Source organism: Erithacus rubecula (genome assembly GCF_903797595.1).
Source record: "Erithacus rubecula genome assembly, chromosome: 6".
Taxonomy (NCBI): Eukaryota; Metazoa; Chordata; class Aves; order Passeriformes; family Muscicapidae; genus Erithacus; species Erithacus rubecula.
In genome coordinates, this window is record NC_136688.1 from 49,951,313 (window position 1) to 49,969,221 (window position 17,909).

The window sequence follows — 17,909 nt, forward strand, 5'->3', positions numbered from 1 at the left end:
GTTCAGGCCTCTTGGACCTGTGAAACATTTTGGAAAATGAAAGAGTCCAGGTTTTATCATGACTTCTGGTGCTTCTCAGTCTCCTGACAGCCCTCAAATTACCTGGACTGCAGCCTTGCTTGCAATATCTTGGCTCTGCTGCTCTCTGTCTGTCTGGAACCAATTAATGCATTAGCACAGAAAAAATAAAAAAATAAAAAAAATTAATCATCCTTTTCTGAACCTCAAAAGATTCAAGTTTTGGACAGACCTTTATGGAGATGGGGAAAGATCTGAACTCAGTTCACATTCTAGCTGACAAAAAGTTTTGCTGTTTATTTTCCTTCTTACCAAATGCCATCTGAGTTGTGGAACCGCATTTATCAGGCTTGCTTCCCGTCTCTCTGTCTCTAATAGCACCCTGGTAGAAGCCAAAAAAGGGCAGCACCTTCTACTCACACTCCCCCCTTTTTCCTCCCTGGATTCAAACTATCCAGTAGAAGGAGGCAAGAATCTCCACTTTGTCATCCTGTCTTTTGGAGTGAATCTTTTTTAGCATCAAACTGCAATGCACCAATGCCAACAGGAGCAAATAACCTTTTTTACCTCACTCATAAATGGAATCACTTCCTTCTTCCTTCTTCTGAGGTGAATCTCAGAACCTCATAAACCTCTTCAGTTTCCTGTAATCCTGTCTATCCAGAAAAGCACCTTTTAGTGCTTCCCTTCTCCCGACATAGTGCTTCATCCTCCCTGAGACTCACAACCACTCCTCCTGCCCTGACAACCCTCCACCAACCCCTCCCACAGGCTCAGGGCATCCCTAAGCACACACTAAGGCTGAAAGAGTCCTTAGACTCAAAATCTGAGGATACCCTCACTCCTGACAAGCCTCTGCCTCTTCCTCCTACTCCATTCTATTTCTGGTCCTTGATAAGAAGAAAAGGAGGCTGCAAGGAAAGCATGTAAGGGCAACTCACATCAGCATTGCACCAAACATTGCCTTTGCTCTACCAAATCAGTCCCTAGATGCTGCTGAGGGCTGGCACCCTTTAATAAAACCACCCCATGCCCACAGCAAGCAAAGAACAGCACAGGCACAGCAGGATGGGGTTCAGTCACCCCTAGTGCTAGAAAGATGTAGCTGAACCTCCAGCAGCTTAACCACTCTGCAGGTCTCCATGTCCTGCAATCCCAGAGCTACCAGAATGCCCTGATCCCAACTAAAACTTATTTTAATTTTTTGTCCCTTTACCAGATTTTCACTTCTGTCTCAAAATACTTCTGTATTTCTTTTTTTACCCTTAAAAACACAAGAGTTGGCTTTTTAAAATGCCAATTAACCAAGAACAGAGGGGAAATGACACATCAGGAGTAAAATGGAGCACTCAATTCTCTGGCTTGCTAATTAGGATTTATGTACTGGAAAAATCCAATTCCTGGCACCGGTGAGTTAATAAAGAAATGAAAAAATGTCTGGAAAATTGGAAAAACTGGAATAATTGTCTAAAAAAACTAGCACATCTGGTCATTTCCCCACACATTGTTATTAGCACCACAATTATTTCAGCAGGAGGCAAGCTGGGAAGAAGTAATACATGAGCAATGAAGAAAAGCAGTAGCAAGAAAACCTATCATTCAGGCACTAACCCCTGAGAGAAAGCAGACTTGGCCCTAAACAGAAAATTCTGTTTTAACATGCACCTCTTTAAGTACTGATTTATAGTGTTTAAACTGGAGATAATTATTTCCACTAGGGGTATCACAACTGCAAAATTACCCTGTTCTTTCTGTGAAGTCATTTACATTGGTACATGAATTACTAATGTTCTCTAGTTACCTGCTTTTTCTAAGGGTAGAGAGGAAAATATGAGGTGCAAAACAAGATAAAACAGATCTCTAGATAGCAATTCATACAGCATGCATGTGTGTGTGAAGAGGATTCACTTACGTGCTCCTGAGACTATAATGCTTAGCATAAAGATTTCCCAGACCATACCACTGAATCTGGTAAGTTACTTGTCCTTCTTTCATAATTGTTTTTATGAGGAAGGCAAGAAAAAAATCCCAGGAATAATGCCAATAACAGTTGTGCTTTGTTGATTCTCCTTTGAGTTTTTTGCTTTTATATATTTGCATGGTAATGTTTCATGATATGATCATTTTGACAGTTTAATGGGGTTCATTTGCTTATTCTGCAGCATAATCCTTCTGGAATCCTTTACAGAATAAGCCCCTTGCTAATATATTGATTAGTAAGACCTTTTTGTTTTAAAAAATGTGCATAAAATTATCATCCATGCTTCAAAATAAAGTATGTTAATTTACGTTGTAGGTAATTTGGGCAAAATCCTGTAAGGGAGTTAGCCAATTCAGGGCTAGGCTCTGCAACACCTATCTTTCAGTAACTCAGATCCCACAGAAAAATTCAAAAAAGGAAATGGAGTCTGGGCTCTTTATTCAATTTAGAGCATAAATTCAAATGCCTCAGAATTTAAGCCAAAGCAGCAAAAATAACACACAAGTAGCTGATGGTAATATATTCAGAGGGCAACCCCCTAGAAGTGACTTAGATGACTGCTGTGCTTTAAATCCTGATCATTCAGGGCAGCAGTTTCATTTACAGAGTCTCTGGAGCCCAGAAGTCTCAACTCACATTGCATATCTATGTATGGGGGAAGAGAAAAAAAAATCCAACAACAATAATAAAAAAATCAAAAATCCATGCTTAATGCTTCCTTATTGAAAGAAGGTTAGGAAAGCAGATGGGCTCTTGTCTTCATATAAACACCCAGTAATTGCCCAGGCAGCAAAGGATCTCATTTCTTCTCTTTGCTCAAGGGAGGTCAGAATCACATCTCCAAAGAAATGCTCCTACTTACAAGTAATGCTCAATCCCTGAAGCATAATCAAGAAGCTCTGGACCCAAAACAGACATTAAAAACTGAAGCACAACAGATCAGTAGCTTTACTTGTAAGGAGGCATTGCTTTTCCTCTCCTACCAGGACTTTTTTTATTTATCGAGTAGCAGCTCCATGGAAAACACACAATATATCCAGGGAGCAGGGAGAAGAAACATCTCCCTATGTAATCTGAGCCTTTCTTCACTTGCATGCTCAAGTGAACAGGGAAACAAGGCAGGGGGATAATCCACTGCTGCCTACCTTTGATGGAGTGAAGGGTAACCTTCATGCCTAATCTTCATGCAGAAAGATGGAGAATGCTCTGCCACACAAACCAAGACTAAATGACAGCTTAGAGGCCAGGTATAACTCCCTCAGTGGAAGATGTAGGATTTCATATTATTAGATAAAAGGGAACTGAAGCATTCCCACTCATTCTGCTCAAGTATCTCCATCTTCAAGTTGGGTGAAACCTCTTGTGGTGATCTTTAGAGATAAGTCAGCAACTGCTATTCTTGTTAATTTTTTTTTTTTTTTTTTGGTGAAATGACTGAATGTCCCAGTATGTGAATACCCCTTACAGTTTAAGCCTTTCTGAAATTCACAAACCTGCCAGCTTTGCCTTTCCCACACTGATATATCATCTACCTCTTTAATTTAAACTTCTTCTTACATGTCTTCTTACCTCATTCAAACACCAACTAATATATTTCAAAATATGTTGCTTCAACATGTTTGGTTTTATCTCTTAAAACTAGCAAAACATTCTTCCCTGTCCCAAAAAAAGTGGTCAACAAAACCCAATCATATTCATCTCAACCATGTCAAGATTTCACTGTTAAGCATACCAAAGAGACACAGGGAAAGGGGAGAAAAGCATAAACTTGGATTAATGGGCTTGCTTCAACTTGGAATGAAAAAGAGCATCTCAGCAAGTCCATACAGAACACATTTATTTGGTGTTTACCAGATATTATGTTCCCATCAACAGACAGAACTGATCTACTTTTTTATATTTTATACTAATAAGTGAAGACATAAGACTCTACTGCTAAATCCCTTTCAGGTTAGAAGCAGTGATTTAGATATTGAGATGCTTTGTCTTGTCCACATTTAGGTGCATGTGCAAAAGACAAGACCAGGCTCCTGGGGAATATGTAGACAAGACAGTCAGTGGTTGTTGATCCCTGGATGATGGTGAATTCTAGTTGGATGGAAGAAATCCTCTGTTATTACTGCTCATTTCTACCCACCTTGTTTTTAAATCAATGGCTGCCCATAGTGGCAGAGATGCTCAAACTTTCCATGAAGGAGCTCCTCAACTGTAGTTATCTTCACCTGGAAGTTTCTGACTCCTTGCTTCACCTGTGACCTTTGACTCCTCAGCAGAAACTAACTTCTCACTTTAGCCATTTCTAATGTCCAGATGGACAACAAATTCCATGAGAAAAGTGGAGCACAGGGGTCAGCTGGAATGTCTATCATTTCACCATTCAGTTTAGTCCACCTGTGTTCATAAATCAGTGCCCAATTTCAGATGGGGGCACAAGGGAAGAAAGAGTTCAGTATCTCTTTTGACATTTTTAATTAAAATGATTTTATATTTTTAATCTTAATAAAGATCATAAAACCATATAGCAGCAGTTGCCTTAATGTCTGGTGTGCTTATAATTAACCTTTGGTCTCAGACATTAGACAGCGAATTCTGGATTCCTGAGGCATTAATTACGGGGTAGTTATCCTGTAATTAATTTGAAATCAGCCTCTTTGAGACACTTGTTCTAAAGACCCATGTCATTAGAGAGTATCCATGCAGTTGAATCATCACATTTTATGAGGGATCATTTTGTTGTTTGGCCTCCAGTGGTGACTGTTGCCCCATTCAATGTTTGCAGATTCTCATCAGCTCACACTGAAAACCCAGTATCGTCAATAGTCAGAAATGCAATTTTCCCTGGTTTACCCCTCCCACCATGACCACTCTCATCCAAAACTGATTATTATCCAATTTCCAAAACTGATCACTGATGTCCTCTTCCCCAGAGGTGCAACTGAAAATGCAATTTTTTTTATATTCCACCCCTTACATAACATGCTAGAAGAGATGCTTCAAAGGGACTAGATACAAGGAATCTAATTTCTTTTTACTTTATTCACTACAATAAAACCAGATTATCTATGAACATGATTTAAATCATCAGATTTGCTTTTTCCCATAAACGTATGCAATATATTATAAATAGTAACTCATTTACTATGTATACTTCAATTGCCAACAAAGGCTAATAGGGCTGTGTCACACAAAATCAGAATCAAATACCACTTCTTCAACACAAAGGAAGAATAACTTGTGAAGAACTTTACATCTTTGTATCTTGGTGCACTTTGACAAAAAATAGCAGAAGTGTTCTCAGCCATATTTCACCTAAGAAGGAACTGAAGTGCAAAAGGGTCACCAGGTGTGATCCATGCAGAGCTGGAAGCACAAAGAACAGCTCCTCCAAATATTAACCCTCTCCATATGTTTTTCTTTCCCCTTATTTTTCTCCCTTTGTATTAGAAGTTCTGCTGTCAGTGACTCTCAATGACCACATCATATTACAAACTCAAGAGAGTGAAAACTAAACAACTGCTGAAAAGAAATTATTAGTTTCTTTTGAAAGTGAGACTATTCTGAAGTCTTTGTTTCTTCTTTTTGTTTTAAATTACTTCTTATTTTTTCAGCAACTAACACAGGCTTTGATTAAGATTTTCTTTGTTAAAGAATCCACATTTTCACTCCTGCTGTTCTTTTGAGAAAGAAATGAATACCTATCCTCTGAGATATGCAGGAAATCACCGGGAAAACCATAACAGAGCAGACTTGGCATTTCTTAAATTTCTAAGTAAAAATCAAGCAACAAAAAAAATCAACATGCTTTATAGTACATAAAGCAGCAAAGAAGACTTATGCCAAAGCTTAAAATAAATTCTTTTAAATCTTCCTAAAAGAAAGAGGGGGTTAGGAGGAGCATCATTAAGCTGGATTCCATGGAAAGAGAGTTGTTGTGCTTTGGGGTGTTTTGGTTTGGACTATTTTTTTTAAGAGCTAAAAGAAATTCCAAGGCTTACACTTGCCTTGGAGCCTCAATGCCAATTTTTGTGGTTTTACAACCACAGTTTCTTATTTTTCTTTGTTTTTTCTTTCTTTTCTTTTTTTTTCTTTTTTTTTTTTTTTTTTTTTTTTTTTTTTTTTTAGAGAGAGAAAGAGGGAGGAGCTGTTTGTTTGTTTTTCTAAAGTATTTCTCTCTTTCCCATTGTCATGTATGATACCCACACACTAAACAAGGGAAACTAACACCAAAGGGCATACAGAGAAGCTGCCTATTTAAACCAAATGGTATTTTTCCTTAATCACCAAAGTCTAAAGGCTCTAACCAGCAGGACTGTTAAAGTGAGAATGACATTTCACCTCTCTTCCCAAACTCTTCTTGAAGTCCTACAGCACCTCAACTCCTCCACCAGTTTCTTTTCTAGTCTTTTACACAGGTATCAATTCCAATTCGAATTCTACTCAAAATGCATATGAATGTATAAGACAAACAGGATGAGGGTACAAAATAGAGTACTTTTTCATTTCTCCTTTCCTTACACTTGCAACCAGGTTACTGTTATAGGTACTATGTCACTATAAAGGACAATGTGTAAACTATCATTGTCATTTTATAAGTACTTTGCCCACTATTGGCTGGGACCAAGTAAAATGAAAAAATCTTCTACATGCACAAGTCTTCTCTGCATCCAGCTTAAAAAGATTTATGGAGGTAGTCAATGGAAAGCCAAGTTCTGACAGTGATACTGAAAGTTCCTTCATACACTGTCCTGAGTAGCTTCATTAATTATGCATTTTATCTTAAAAACCTCTGTAAAGAAAGAGCAAAGGTTTGGGTCTTTCTGATTGCTGCAGGCTTCTGCTAATTTGTCATACTGTGGTTTATGTTATGGTAGGGGAAAGAGAACATCCTTTGCTGATTATGATGCTCATGATTTTGCAATCTTGTTTGAAGTTTTAAATAAGTAACAGCTTCTTAACAGTAGCTTGAAATAAACAGTGACGTTGTCCTAGGCCTGTATACAGTATTCCTTGGTTTAGGTGGTGGGTTTTGGCAAGGGGAGGGAGATGAGAGCAAGATGTTTCCCTCTGCCATTTTTCTTCTTCCACACTCCTAGAAAATCTGGTCTTACCTGTAACATCCCCAAGGTTACAGAGATTGTTCCCTTATATTCCCAGATTATCTCAATGAACTCAAAGTTCTCCCCAAATAAAAGGGAAGACAAAAATCAAAGCTTTAGAGGTACCCTGCTTCAGTCCTGGACCTACCCAGACTCATTGCCTGCAATATCTTTGGAGACAAAAGGGTACCCATGCCCTTTAAGACATCCATCCTTCCCAAAGGCCAGTATAGGGACAGTCAATTCCATTAAATATGTGGCTGGCCTGTGATTCAGACTTGCTTGAGACAGTCTGCACTGCTCTGACAAGCAGCATACCACAAGGCAAAAGCTGAGTTGTTGATGGTTCCTAGTGATTAAGTTTTGACAACATTAATAAAGTATTTTACAGTTTTGTGGAGTTTCTTTCCAAAGTATTTGACTATTTTCTGTTTAAATTATAACACCACCATACAAGTCATTCAGGCCAATTCAACTGATGTTCACTACATCACAAACTGATAATCCTCAGGGGTGAAAATTCCCTCTGCATTCTAAGGACTGCTCATTTTTTCATAGCTAAAACAAGGAAGGACTCTCAGAACAGTTTAGAAAGAATTAGTTGGTTTAAGACTTGTTGTTTACCCCTTAAGCCCATGAAAAATGCATTGCTCTAATAAAAACTGAATAAACATAAATAAAAGGAGCATTACATTAAATTAAATTAAATAGTTGACAAGTTGATCTTTTCTATGACAAGATGATCCTTGTCACCTTGATGAGGACTAAGACAGTAACCATCTCCCCCATACTCATCACTGGTGAGGCCACAACTCAAATTCCACACTCAGTTTTGGATCCCACATTGCAGGAAAGATGCTGAGGAGCTGGAGCATGTCCAGAGAAGGGCAATGGAGCAGGAGAAGGGTCTGGAGCACAAATCTAATGGGGAGAAGCTGAGGGATGTGAGGTTGTATGGTGTGGAGAAAATGAGGTTCAGGAGGGACCTTTTTGATGTCTACAACCACCTGAATGGAGGGTGTAGGCAGGTGGGGGATCAGTTTCTTCTCCCAGGTAATGAGAGATAGGACAAGAGGAAATAGCCTCAAGTTGTACCAGTGGGGGATGAGAGATATGGGATACTAGGAAAAACCTCTTCAATTTTATTGAATTCTATTTTATGATTCTATTATAAACCAGAACAAATGCAAAGCTGTTGCAAGTCCTGAGGAAAGGGTGGTTTTCTTTTGTATTTTACAGTATTTTTAAAGTTTCTTGAATATAAGCAATGAGTTTTATTCTGTAATATCATACCCTTTGTTACACAGTTTGAAAAAACAAATTCTCCTTTTAGACATTATTTTTTCCAGACCACGGGAAAATACCAGCAGTGAATTTAAGATTCATGTTCCTGAAGAAGTATACATGTTGTTATGATCTCAAGTATGCTACTGCTTGAGAGCTTGATTACACACTTTATGACTGTTTGTGGAAACAGTGACATTTTCCTCTAAAGATGGGGATTTACTACGAGTGAAAGGGGTTGACTTGCAGCAGCTTACCCAAAACAGAAGTTCATTTTAATGCTATTGAAAGGCTAGAAATAGACATTTTAGAAAAGAAAAGTAAGTACCATAATTCTTCCCATTTCTCTCTCTCATTATCACTCATTCCCATCTTCTGTAACATCTTGCCATCTGTATTCAAGCTCCTGTTTAGCTCCCTTTCTTCAGAAACCAACTTCTCAACTTGTCAGTGTTTCTAACTTATATCTTCTACCTTTTCTTTCTTCCTCTCAGCATCTTTTGCCTGTTGCTTCTCTTCTCAGTATCTCACCTCCACATTTCATGTGGTACTGCCTTTGGATTTCAGGCTTTTGAATCAGTTTGGTCTTAGCATGAGAGAGGTTTTATTCCCAGGTGAGCATTTGTCTGGGTAGCAAGAAACCACTAAACCTGGGCATAAAAGCATCTATTATTTACAAAAACACAAAGTTCATCTGCAGGTAATGTTCACATAATAAAGACCCGGAGTTTGGTTCCACAGTAAGGGATGAGAAAACATGGAGTGAAATTCGCCATCTCATATCTTTCAAATGGGGACATTTTTCTGGGTTCCCTGCAGCATAGCCTAAATTTGAGCTTAGATTTGTTATTTTTAGAGCACATATTTTCATCAGCTGAACACTAGCAATCCCCAGTCATGCCAAGGATTATCTAATTCTAAATTTACTCAGTTTTTCTTATATTTTGAATACTTATCTGCATATTTGCAGGATTTTTCCTGCTGAAGTTGCAAATAATCCCAGTACTGTTCTTTCCCAGATGTTCAGATCCCTCTCTCTCAGAGAACCCATAACTCTGTTATCAGAGATTTTGTCAGTGTGCTTCCACAGTCCTTTTGAACTTCTTTTTATACATGACCTAAAACCCTAGTGCTGGAGATAGCCCATATAATACAAGTGTTCTGTGACATACTTGTCTATTGTCCCTCAACAGAAGCTGAGGCAGCAGATCTTCACTGGAGTTTTCCTTAGGCTGATGTCTCCTGCAGGACATGCCCAGAGTCAGTGAGGACTGCCACTTTGAAAGTTCCTAAAATGCTGTTTCTCTAGTGTTGCTTCATGATCAGCAACACTATTCAGGGATGAAGATTCCCTTGTGATGGATGCTGTGGAACATAAGCAAAACATACATACTCTGTCCCAATGACATTACATTATGGGCACAGAACAGTTGAGAAATAAATACCAAAGGCAGCAACACAGAACTAGGTATTCCAACCTGTAAGGAATAATCACTACAGACCTGGGTTTTGCTAAAGTTTCCTTTACCCATCCCAACAACTAAGAAGAAAAGTTTTAGAGTGTAGAGTAAGATTACATATTTATTTAGTGGTTGGTTACAGGAAATCTCTTTCAAGCATTAGGCGCAGTAGAAAGAAAAGCACAAAGGTAATTGCTTGAAATAAAAAAACTAGAAATGAAGGTTGGCATCAGTTGCAAAATGGAAGGGCAGCTTGGAGACAACATCTTAAGGTGAAGCTGAAAATACAAAAGACCACAAAACCAAAGCAAAATAGTTCATGTTTATTAGAAGACATCTGGGTGATTGCAGATAAAGGAGAATAGCTGATCTTAGATAATTCTATAAAGAAAGGCATCAAGATCTGAAAGTGATGACTTAGAAGAAAGCATCTGTTGGATATGACCTTCCAGATCAAAAGGCTGAACAGTAGGAAAGATGGCGATTAAAGTAAGGATGTGTAAGAAAAGGCTTGGGTGAAAAATTAAAAAGCCCAAGTTTGGCCATGGTGGACTTGTGCAGGTGGTGAATACACTCAGACATTTCTAGATGCAGGTAACATGTTTGTTATCAGCTCTGGAAAAGGAAAATAAGTATGTTAAAAAACATACTAGGGAAAAAATTCAGAATTTAAATTCAACCCTGCATAAGGAGTAAGTTCTTCTAATTTCAGTCTGTTAGTTTCTAAGATTATTTTGCCTTCATTGTAAAGTATATAGCTTCTATTCTACGACTGTCACATGGCTCCATTCAATTCATGACAATACCAAAAAGAAATAAAAAAGATGATGTCTGCTGAAAAGGATCAGTAGTTTCAATAAAAGGGATTTTGCAAATGAGAAGCATGTCATATATTGGCAGAGATCCACTGATTCTAAGGGAAACCTGCCAATCTGTGTCCAAGCATCAACCTCTTCCTGTTTCCAAATAAATGATGTGTTTCTGACCCACAGGTTAACTCTGATATTTGCAGTATTCATAAAAATGTTTAATATCCTGGCTTTCTCTATGTCTAGTATGTATGGCAAGTCACAGAAATACCTACAGATGATAAATGGGCAGACAGAGGGTATCTAGAAAAATCTGCTCCAAAGGCTTTCAGTTGTTCCTGTTCTTTCTCTCTTTTCAAAACACCTGTAAGGATGTAGGATAGAAAACAAAAGATGCTCCTGGTAATGGGGAAAGATCATCAACCATCTGGAAAAATCTGATTTGTCTTTTTTTCCCCTCTTTAACATGTACAGATTTAGAGATCACAAAGTGTTCCATATAAACAGAAGAGGACAATTTATAGTATACATGGTTCTGATGTTGCATCTCTCCAAACAGCTGTAAAGCTAGTTTTTCTTGCAGTATTGGAATTTTGATGATATTCCCTTATGAATGATCAATAGAACAATGGGGAACAAAATTGAGAGGTTTTTTTTACCCATGGTATATTGAACAACTTAAGTAATAAGGTGCCCCTACTAAAATAATCCAACTGAAAAAAGAGTTAACTGAAGATTAAATTTCATTTATCTCTCAAGATTAAAGGCCTAGTCCCAAGCATATCCAACAGTGGCTTAGAAGAAACAGAGTTGAACCACACATTTTGAACCAAACATGAAAACTGTCAAAAGTATCCACTGAATGATAACTGGGTAATTTCCAAGAATTTATGAACTACATGAATCTGCTACTCTGGAATCCTGAATGTTTTACAGTTGTCTACATCTGCAAAAAGACTGCAAAAGGTAAGACCACTATGCAGTGATGCCAATTACTATACAACATGTAAAGCAGCAAAAAAATCAAGCCTCATGTCTCCCAGTCACTCAACATGAATAACCAGTGATGTTTACTCTGTGACTGTTCTCCCTAAAACTCTAATATATTTGTAAGACTGCTATATGAAAAACACATTCCCCAATGGCATAATACTTTAAAAGATTCAACAAATAAATTAATTTAGCATGTTATGAAAGAATTAAACAATACCAACATATTTTTACTGCTCCCATGAGAACTACTATTTTCTTGTAGTCCTGCTCTTTGCCTCTTGCCAAAAGTCAAGATGGCCCCAGAGGAAGCCAGGATAAACCTGCTAGTCATTTACGTGAATGGCAATTGCCATTTCTGAGCTTACATCTGGTCAAGGCCACCTTCCTAAAAAGGACAAGACAGGGTGACATTTCTTCTGACACCAAGTCCTCTGGGAATCAACTACAAACACATTTACACCTTGTTTTAACAAGCAGAAGTTAAATATTAATATTTTAAAACATATATTAATAAATTCTTCTGTGTTTGTTCTGGCATTTAAAATAATAATAGCAAAAAAATTTAAATGGTATTTAGATTGCCCTGCAAGTTTTTAAAGGGTTTTGTTCCATAGAATCATGCCAGATAATAAAATGTGACCGTACTACTTAAACCAGTGTGGTAACATGTCACTCTAATTATAAGAATTGGCATATTTAGGGATAAATTCTTAAATCCTTAATCAGAAGTTCTAAGATATACCAGATAATATGATTCATCTTATTACTGGTATTTTTCAGAAATGCCTGTTGGTTTCTATGGTCCAGAAAGGAAGTTTTCAATGAGCTGCTCTTGGCCCTTTGCAGATTCCCTCATCCCAAGTCCCAGGTCACAGTGCCACAGCAGAAGAGACCCATTTGCACATTATGCTCTGAGAAAACAGATCTTTGGACATACTGAAATAATTTTTACAAATCCTGAAGCCATCAGAGTCAACAGCAAAACCATCATTGACTTTAACAGGGCCTAGATTTGTCTCTAAAGTCTCCTCACTATACAGCAACTTTGCTGGTTGACCAGAGGTGACTTCTGTGAGATGAGATGAGATGAGATGAGATGAGATGAGATGAGATGAGATGGCCACAGTGACTACCAGGGTCACACTGACCACCAGGGTCACACTGACCAACACACCAGGCAGTTCACAGGTAAGTGACATTCTAACATTTTTAACTATATGCACTGCTTGAAACAGGGGTAATTGTACTTCAAACAGGCTGAAAATAGCTATTTAGAAATTAGGATTTGGATTTGGGGAATGGGCCATGAGTCCATGGGAGAAGTATGCTACAACATGGTTCCCCATCCCTTACCTACCCAGCATGTGTACATCCACCAAGTGTCACAGTGGCATCCCAAAAGTACACAGTGAAATGTGAATTAGCTCATGGAAATGCTGCTTGCAAACACATTTGTACTTTGCTCTCTAATTCACTTCAGTTTGCCTGTTGTGTTGTTGAGAAGATAACCTTGACACAATAGTTAAACTTCTACTCAGTGTGATCCTGGCAAATGAAAGGCCTGATACATTTTCCTATTTTTGTTTTTAACTGGAGACAATGTTAGAGCTACATTTGTAATACACTTTAGGATCAACTAATCACAGAACCACAGGAAATGTACTGTTCATTGCTCATGGCATCCTGAAACTATGAATACTACAATTTCTTACTCAGATTGGAGACAACAGTTGTTTTTGTAGTCCAACACACAATGGTAGGAGGGAGGTAGGAAATAAAATTATACTGAAAATGTATTACTAATATACTGTGATTTGATACACATGTCCTGTAGCTGCTGTGAACAGTCTAGTAACAAATATTAATGTGGTTAATGTATTTTTGAAGAGATTTTGGCCTTCCATTGACTGAATATGCAATAATGATCAGAACTAAGTGCATGAATAGGAAGAATATCATCACAGAAAGACATGGAAATCCACTACAAGACAATGTTAGTAATAGCAGTATGTGTACTTCCTATGCAAGAAGATGTACATGATGCAGTTAGGAGCAAAACAAAAATATTTACATTTAGAACAAAAATTGCTTACTTTGAGCTACACAATCACTGAAAAACTTTCCTTTGCAAAAGTAACTCCTACTTTCACAAAAAAAAACAATAAAACAAACAAACAAAAAACCCACAAAAAACAAAAACTAAACTAAACGAAAAAAAAAAATTTTAAACTGGCTTATTAGCAGTTAAGCTCATCTGAGCTTGTATGTTTGACTTTCTAAATCTTGTCTTTTGACTTTGCATAGATGTAAAGCCTCAGGTACTATTTAGAGCACTAGAGAACTCATGGAAAAATCAGTAATCCATATAGAAATATATTTGGAAATATGAAAGAACACAGAAATGCAGGATATTTACACCAAATTGGCACAGGATAAAATACTGAATGTATTAAATATATCCTAGTGTCACTCCCTCTTCAGGCATTACTTCACTACAGGAACAATAATAGAAGAATAAAGTGTTCTGAGTGCAGTTGTAGAAAAGGCAGAAAATGGATTATGTTTAAAAAACAAAAACACTTTTCACTGGACACAATATAATTAATGCATGCCATGCTCTTGAATGCACACTTTTGAAGCACTGCAGGTTATTTCTTCTTCAGAGGAAACAGAAATCATAATCAATTCAACAGTACAGCAATCCATAAATTAGTAAAAACAACTTCATAGAACAGCACCAAGGTGTTATAGTAAAACTTATGCATGTAAAAAAAACATGCAATACATGATACTGCCTTTTAAGATAACATGGGAGAGCTTTTCTAAATGATGTGATACACCAAAACTCTAATAATTTATTAGAAATTAACCTCCTGACTGTTTTGTACTCAGAAGCACCAGCAGCTATAAACGTGGCTGGATACACAATGCTTACCTTATGGGTAGGTTCTCTACTGCTGCAAATAAAAGTGCAAAGCATAGCACAAATCTCTCTGAGATGATTTCTAATAAATTTCAATAATATGAGCAATTACTTCTATCTGAACATTTTGGAAACCAGAATAGGTTTGGCATTTCTGAACCACAGAAAATAATTTCCTTTGCACCAGCCTAATCAGACAGACCTTAAGCAGGCTAAAATCTAAAGTGATAAAATCACAAATTAAAAAAACAAGAAACATTATGGTGTTGAATTTAGTGACCTGAGCAAGTAAATCCCCATTAAAAGAAAGTTTGTCACCAGATTTGACAAGATGGTGGTTACTAAGCACAGAATTAAATATTTTAGGCATTCACTGGAAGACTGTTCTTTCCAACAGTGGCTGCATTTTTGTTATTAATTCGACAATCCAACCACAGAAAAAGTAAACAATTTAAAGTATTCTTTTGAAAAAAGGAATCAGAGAAGAAAGATGTACTAATTACTGAGCATTTCTGCCCCATCCATAGATGCAGCTTCATGATTAAATCCAGCCTGGCATAAGGAAAAATAAAGAGCACAAATTAAATACACACAGGAGAGCTGGGCTTGGCTTCATGCCCACTGTCATCATAGTTAAACTCCATTTCCAAGATCCACCATAACACTTTCCCCTTAAACTTCCTCTGGGTCACAATGACCTTTGTTAAATGTTACAAGTGATAAAATGAAGACTGGGAGTACAGTTGTTGCACAGTTAAAATTGAAAGGAACCAGGGGATGTGAACCAGATTGCAGATAAATAAAATATATTAGTCAGCTACATTCCTCTTTGTTCCAGATGTGTGATTTGTTACTAGTTATAACAGAATGCAAGCTGTGTTTTGTAAAGACTAAAACCAACACATTACAGAGTGCAGAAGCACCATCTATCAATTTTCTAAAAGGAAATTGCACCTGCCTGCAATCTTGTCCTCATTTGACTGAGCCCTCTGAGAAGCACAATGATTTAATGCAGCAGCTCTTCACATTTGAAGGGTGTGGTTCAGCTCTGGCCTTGCAGAAATGAATCTAAGAGTCCAAATTTAGCGCGTAGCAAAAGTTTATCCATGAAAAAGAAACACAGAAAAACTCTCTTCATGTAACTGTGTACATCTGTGTAATTCACAGATTGTGCCCTGCCACTTCCATGGGACTGACCTACACCAGCTGCATTTTCAGGCTTGCAGTTGTCTCAGGCCAAGTGGGCATATCCACTGCTTGGCACCAATGCCATCCTTCTCACACTTTTAAAAACATTGACCCCTAAATTCTTATTAAAAACTATGGGAGTCTAGCCATGTAGTTGTAGCCCTAACAACTGGCTGTGACCAACGTAAAAGTAAACAGTTATTTAAAGTTACTCTGTTAAAATGTCCCAGTTTATCTTCAAGCAAAAATGTGAAGCAAAGCTTTGTTTTTATTTGCTCTTTCTGAAAGACAAAGATAAAGGATGCAGTAAAAATAATCATAGTGCAAAAGCAAACAAGGCCTGACATTCAAAATATTCTCAATTTCAGGAAAAGGGAGACAGGTGACAAAGAAAAACTTGTTCCATTTCTTATTACTATGGACACTGTTACAATTTTCATTCTTATTTAGTCTCAGCTCCTGACATTTTTTGATTATTTAACACAGTCTTTACTGAAAAAAAAATTTATGTGGGGTTGAGTAACATTCTTGTGAGAGCAAAATTAAGCAAAACAAGGAAGAGCTGCACATGCAGATGACCACAGTCCAGCAGCTGGGTTACACTCAGAGCAATGAACGGGACTATTTGTGCCCCAAGGAACTATTCAAAAACCTGTGTTGGCACATTACCCTGCACCCCCAAGCAAACTTCAAATGTGCAGGTGCTGCCTCCAAAACCCAGCAGGAGCTACCCACAACAGCAGCACAGCTCAGCTCCCATCCAGCACAGCTGCCCTCCTGCCCTGTGCAGGGCTCACACCAGGACAGACCTTCTGTTTTGTGTCCCAGCATGCTGACACTCTGCAGGGAGAAGTGCTGCACACAAAACCCTTGCAGGAGTCAGCAGGACTCATGCAGAGCCAAGAGCCTGGCTCACAGTGGGGCTCACCAGGGAGGGGCTTCCCAAGCTTTGCAGCAACCCACCTGGCCCTTTCTGCAGAGGCAGAGGACTGGCTCACAAGGAAATCTGGAGCCAGATTGTGAATTCCCATTATTCTTCAGACTGTGCCATTTTTCCAAATTATTTTCTGTGAAAAGAAACACGCAGCTGATCACATATTAGGGCAAGCATTGTGCTGGAAGTCTTATGCAGAGCTACTCATTGGGGAGGCCACAAAGAGGCCTGCCAGAGGAAAAGATATGGGGTTGCTTTCATCCTGCATGAGGCAGATCCTCCAACAGGAACTAAAGAATGAGACAGTAATTCTGAGAGAATGCAAAGTCAACCTCAAGAGATCAGGTGACTGGTGGCATCATCTATTGGTATGAGGGAAAGTCAGCCAGCTCTCACCAAACAAAAATCTCAGCAGGAACACAGGCAGGAGCCCCTACACTTAAGAACAAGACACCATATCCCATTAAGATACCACATGGGCAGAAGTTGCTGCATTATATAACGATGAGCTTGGCTCCTACCTCTCTGCCTGGTAGGGATTCTCAGCTCCCAAGGAGTTCACAACTTGGAGGAGCTGCGAGATGTTGCCTCTGGCCATGGGTGTGGCTTCAGCACTACCATAATTTCCTGGCTCTTCTGTCTCTGTTGTCCGTGTCAAGCGTTTTGAAGTGGCACTGTTACTTATTTCTAAGCACAGTTGCCACTGATGCTGAACAGTGATCCATTGTTCCTATTGTTGCTCCCTCACTCAGTGGTTCATAAAAACAATGCTTAAGATGCAACTTCAGCACAGGGAGTCCCAAAACTGCCGAGTGTCAGAAGCTGGAAGAGTCACTCTGTGCTTGCCCTGCTTCTTCTGTTTCTCCCTGAGCACCTTCTGCTGGCTGCTATCAGGAAAAATGTGCTGAGACTTGGTACAAGCACATGCTGCTCCTCTCTCCCTCTGACATTTTCCCCATCAACACTAATAGCTCAGGTGCAGTTATTTTGACTGTCAATGCTAATGCTCTTTCTCCTGTTTAAAAACTGCTTCTAAAGTGTAACACCTTGATTTTCCACGTCAGCATCCTCCCCATATCGCACAGCATTGACTGAAGTAACCACACCATGGGAGTGAAGCAATCTTTGCTTCAAAAAGAAATAAATACTGGAACATATTTATATACTCTGGCTTGGACATAACTACCTAAAAAAATCAGACACATTCCCCACACGGAAAAAAA

The 17,909-nt window shown here is 38.4% G+C and overlaps 1 long non-coding RNA gene across 1 annotated transcript in view; it reads right to left on the reverse strand.

Annotated features, from left to right (window-relative positions):
- Nucleotides 1–9,566: 9,566 nt before the first annotated feature.
- LOC306803177 overlaps nt 9,567–17,909 on the reverse strand; it is a 46,675-nt gene continuing 38,332 nt past the window's right edge. Inside the window, exon 3 of the long non-coding RNA XR_013774568.1 lies at nt 9,567–9,621. This is a non-coding gene — a long non-coding RNA (uncharacterized lncRNA). The remainder of the gene's footprint in view (nt 9,622–17,909) is intronic.